General features: G+C 41.9%; 1 long non-coding RNA gene across 1 annotated transcript; it reads right to left on the reverse strand.

Annotated features, from left to right (window-relative positions):
- Positions 1-2,243: 2,243 nt before the first annotated feature.
- LOC136506176 (uncharacterized) lies at positions 2,244-5,008 on the reverse strand. Its single transcript, XR_010771418.1, has 3 exons — positions 3,736-5,008; positions 3,559-3,655; positions 2,244-2,359 (listed from the first exon to the last, which is right to left on the reverse strand). It is a non-coding gene; the product is annotated as an uncharacterized lncRNA (long non-coding RNA).
- Between the last annotated feature and the right edge of the window lie 367 nt (positions 5,009-5,375).

A 5,375-nucleotide genomic window follows, 5' to 3' on the forward strand; every position in this document is an offset into this window, starting at 1 on the left:
TGTTAGAAAATTAACAAAGTGAGAAAACATGTTATTTAATATTAATATTTTATAGATCGAGGTATATTAAACAGTAATTAATGCTTATGTGTTCTAAGATTCTGCACGGGTTGATGGACTATTTTATCGAATTGTATATAAAAATTTTTGGACGGCATACCCTGAGCAAAATCCTAGATTCGCCACTGCACATCAGGTTTACTATACTGTTGATCCGTCTGTCATCTGGGCAGCATTGTATCAAGATGGAGTGGACGATTCATGTGAAATATGGTCACTGCTTAGTCAAACTGAAGTATCTACGACTGGGAAGTTCCTCGAAGGTACATGGTCAGGTCAGATTATCGTACACGGTACACCATATCTTGGCCGGGCCCCATTCGTTTTGGAATCTTCATATATGGGCCTCGTTCATTTTGCAAAAAAAAATGAACCCGATGAATAGTACCACTTTCGTCTTATTTGACAAATATTGTCCAATCGTGGACCAACTAGGCTCAAAAGATTCATCTCGTGATTTCCAACTAAACTGTGTAATTAGTTATTTTTTTACTTACATTTAATACTCCATGCAAGCGGCTAAAAATTGATGTGATGGAGTCTAAACAAGGCCATGATATTGATATGCTAGCTTTGCCGTGTGTTGACCCGTCGTAGTTGACGCGCCTGAATGTAAACTCTTCTATCGTCCCGGATTTTCGTCTCTGCAGCGCCTTTTCTTCGCTGTTCACTCCCAAGTCCCACCCAAGCTGCAGAAAGTGTAGCTACAACTAGAAGCATGGCGGATGTAGAAGACTGCAGAGATGAAAATCCAATATTTCTGTTTTACTAAATTCGATATTTCTGTTTTATTAGTGGATTCTGATAGGATTAATTTATCACTATATGTTTGTTAGAATATCGCAGGTAGTCTCACTCTATATATTTATACACCGGAGATTACATCTATTGAATAAAGAAGATATATGTGGCAATGAAAATCGAAGGGATTGAGTGGACATGATTGGTTGGGCGATAGAGTCGTGGATATACTTGTGTAGTATCTGTATCTACCGTGAAGTTTGTACACACATTGGACAAAAAATTGCTTGTACATGGTCGGCCCAACTCGTTTTGGCCGGGTCCCACTCGTTTTGGAACCTTCATATCTTGTAGTTCACGCGCCTTTCTTCTCTTCTCAACCCATTCGAAGAAAAAGAGCACGCGCCACTGCGGTGCGCCTGTGAAGCTCTTCTACCGTGCCAGCCCGGATTCTCATCTCTGCAACACTCTTTTTCTTCACTCCCAGCCTGCATAGTGGAGATCTTCTAGTAGGGAGGCTCGTGGACGTATGGATCTTCCATGGGCCCAGGGCCTAGCCGTCCTATGAGCTACTCCGATCCTATGGCAAACCACGGTACGTATTCCCTTTGTTCGTCAACTAGTGGAAGGCGCGCGCCATTGCGCGCGTAGGCAGGCGTAGAGAAGATCTAGAATATGGAGTATATAGACTGTAATAAACAGCTGTAGGTTTTCATAAGTAGCATGGTCTAATTTCCATTCAGTTTAGAGCGTACCTGCATTCCAAACTGAAACTATTGCACGGCTAAATAAATACAATGAGATCAAATGTTTAGGCAAATTTGATTTAACCATGAAAAATGTATGTGCCTTAAAATATGATCACCAGCAATTGGACTACCGAATTGTAACTGTAGTTTTCAAACTATTTACCTAACTACAGCTTCTAGAGAGTGTACATGGTACTATTTAGCACTGACGAGGTATAATGAATTCCATTTTACCGCAGAAGAAATATGAATTCAGTTTATGGCAAGGGGAAACAGAATATAAATATCCGTATTGCAAAGTTATCTTGCAGGTTGCAAAGCTATACTCCAGATTGCAGCGGCAAAGTTCATATTAGGTAAAAGGAAAGTCACATTTCAGATAGCAAAGCTATACTCAGTGAGTAGGTATAGAGTACGAATCATAGAAGGATGCATAGCTTCAGTTCAGAAATCTAAAGAAAAAAAAATAGAAATACCCTCATTTTGCAGTGCTACCAAATAATAAATTACCTTGCTGGGAAGCCCAACTGGCTTTACTACTCTGCAGACCACTGCAGGCAGTACCGCTTGCCCCATTGCCCTGGCTGCCTTGTCCCTACTTGCTGCAAGCAGACAGTTCGCACTTGCATCGACCCAAAGGCAACACAATTGTCATGGTAAGCCTGTTGCTGAGCCGTCATGAAGGTACACACTGGAAATTTAATGCTAGGACCAATCTTTTTTTCTTATTTACCTTTGAAAGTTTAGCGCCGCTCGCGCCATTGGCCCGGCTGCCTTGCCCCTACTCGCTGCAACGAAACACCTGCCACCTGCATAAGGCAAAATAATGTATAAATTTCTATGGTCACTGAGACAACCATGCATAAGTTACCAGGTGGAGGTCTAATGAATCAGGAAGCGCACATAATATGAGAAGACAAAATTACAGATATTACTATAGGTATAGCTATGGTTTTATGTAAACCGGAATGAGGCGAGGATCGAAGCAACCATGTCCCTTGAACTGAATAATTCCATGTATAAACGGGCGAATCACAATGGCAATGAGAACAAAAAAATCAGAAGGGAAACCAAATACGTCCCTGGACTGAGCTGAAGGAAAAGGATAGATCATAACAGCGCAGTTTACCAAGTGTATTAGCATAGTGATTTCCATATTATACAGGCTGGAAAAAAAACTAACACATCCACTAAATAATCAGGAAGGCAAATGAGGTGTACAAATTCCTGTACTATAGCAGATTGAATCCGGGAAAAATAATTTCAGAATTGCAGGCAGTGTCAGACTATAATGACAAAGACGCCGTAGGTGAACATACTCAGTCTTGATCTCACACACCTTTGTATGGAAATAAAAATGTATCATAATACGTTGCTGCATATAAGGGTAGGATCAAAATGAGCATGGATCTTTTAAAAAAAAATCTATATAGCGAAATGACATCTAAATGCTTGCAAAGGACAGAGAAGGAAGTCACATAAAGGGTCAGCCATTGCACAAGAGATGGAATATATGATCCGTGGCAGAAGAGCAAAATACGTAAAGTGCTTTCCAAATAAGAACCAATTAATAGTAGGGGTACATGAAACCATGCCAAAGTTAAATAAATCTTCGTAAAACAATTGATAGTGTCAATACTTGGATATCTGAACTGTTGGGAAACAGATAGTTGTGCCACTCAAATTTTCAGGGATGTCAATGTGACAGAGAACATCTTGTACCAGCATGCATCCTCAAGTAAATTTTGCTAACATGGCCATGCTAAGAGGACGCTAACTCCCGTAGGTTTGTAGAGTTTAATGTTTGGAAAGCCCAAATTATTAACTATATTTATAGATGGTTTTGACGGACTACAGACAATCTCTGCAGCTGTGGATGCGATCATTTTTAGTAAATAAAGTAAAAGCAGAGACAAACTATATTGCAGGATACGGAGTACAGAGAAATGATATAAAAGAATTAATCACCAACAGAGTTGTTTCTGTAACTGGACTGACTACTTTTTACCTCTGATTTGTTGTTAGAGACACATAGATGTGCAGATGAATCCATGAAGCACCAGCATAGCATCAATATACTAAGAATGTGCCCTTGACCCAAGAACCTGAGAAGAGGACAACAAAAGAGAACAATGATTAGAAACCTAACCCCCTTTTTAGCATTACTGAAAGCAGTATACTTTACCATCAATAAACAATGGTGTAAGATCCAGTAAAAGGATTCCAGTATGGCATGTCAGGTAGGCATCTTTGAGGCAAACATAGTTCAATAGAGACACGGTTGCAGAACTATTCCGAACATATGGCAGCCGCAAAATTCCCATCAGAGCAGTAAACCGTCTGGAATTCATAGACTCATTAGTCGGTATTAGTCTATAACTCACCTATAGAAGCTCTTCTCCAACACAGAGAGTGATCGGCTTTTGAATCGGTTGCCGATAACATATTCTTTTCACATCAATGTCCCATATTATTGCAAAAACATGATATGAGGCATCATATCTGTTCCTGGAACTCCAAGAACATGACATGAGGCATCATATCTGATCCTGAAACTCCGAAACAACGAACGCTACACTAACCCAACAAAAGTCAGGAGGGGCACTGTAAATATATTATTGTCTGTACATAGAACCGCCAACACCTTCCTTTCCCCAATGTCTGCATAGAACTGCTACATGCAGGTGCTGGTGTTTAACCAGCTGGCATAACCATTGTTTCTATCAATTAAAAGCAGTGTCGCACTAAGCAACCAAGGAAGTACGACAACACACAAGGTAACTTAATTATATTCCATCACTGATCAACGATGACTGACTATGCAGGCAACCTCCTTTTATTAAAATTCCTTCCAACAACCAACCAATGCAAGATGAGTCCAAATTGTTTCTACATGCAATATTTCCAACGAGCTGCCTGAACACTATTAGTGTATTTTTCTCACAAAAAATTGACACAAACCATGAAAATTAATCTGAGACAAGCAAAGGTACAATGCACAAATAATAGGTATAGTTTGGAAAGCTAAAGAGAAAAATAAGCCTGATATTGACGTTCACTAAGTAATAAATTACCTTTCTAGCAAGGGCAATCGCAAATACGTCATTGGCAATGGGATGCGCTCAGTAATAGAAGAACCGATAAATTTTATGAAGCAAAGACATCATTGACAATGGATGTATGCTAACTAACAAATGGATAAAATGTGCAACTAATGGAACGACATTGTCACAAGATTCATTGAAGAATGAAATAACTATATACTCATCACTGCAGAACTCCACTGTCTCAGTCTTAAAAAGATCATCATCACACCATCCCCAAGCCTCAGTAGATAACATGAATGTAACAATTTATAATCATTGTACATGGAAGGATATCAGTTCTGCACACAAGAGAATAGCAAGAGACGATGGACACTGGGCGAGCTTGCTCGCTGCAGCGAAGAGGGGAGCGCGGCCAAGATCCCCGCAGTGAGGAGAGGGAGTTTAGGGAAGGGGAGGGACAAGTGGAGAGAGCGCACGCCAGAGTTTAGGGTTTGGCCTATCCGGTATGGTACCTAGGGTTTCGCCGGCAGGAGGAGCGCAGGCGCACCGGCGTGAGGAGGCATCGAGCAGGCCGTACGGAGGATGGGGGAGAGGGAGTACGGAGGATGGGGGAGAGGGAGGGGGCCGCCGGGCCCTACCCGCGCTGCCTGCAGCCTGCGTCGTCGGCTCGCGCCCGCCGCCGCCGCCGTGGGAGGCAAGGGGAGAGAGGAGGAGGAGGATGACGTGGAGGAGGAGGAGGAGGAGGAAGAGGCGAAGGAGGAGGAGGGCGGGCGCGGCG

This window comes from Miscanthus floridulus, chromosome 14, assembly GCF_019320115.1.
Source record: "Miscanthus floridulus cultivar M001 chromosome 14, ASM1932011v1, whole genome shotgun sequence".
In the NCBI taxonomy this organism is placed as follows: Eukaryota; Viridiplantae; Streptophyta; class Magnoliopsida; order Poales; family Poaceae; genus Miscanthus; species Miscanthus floridulus.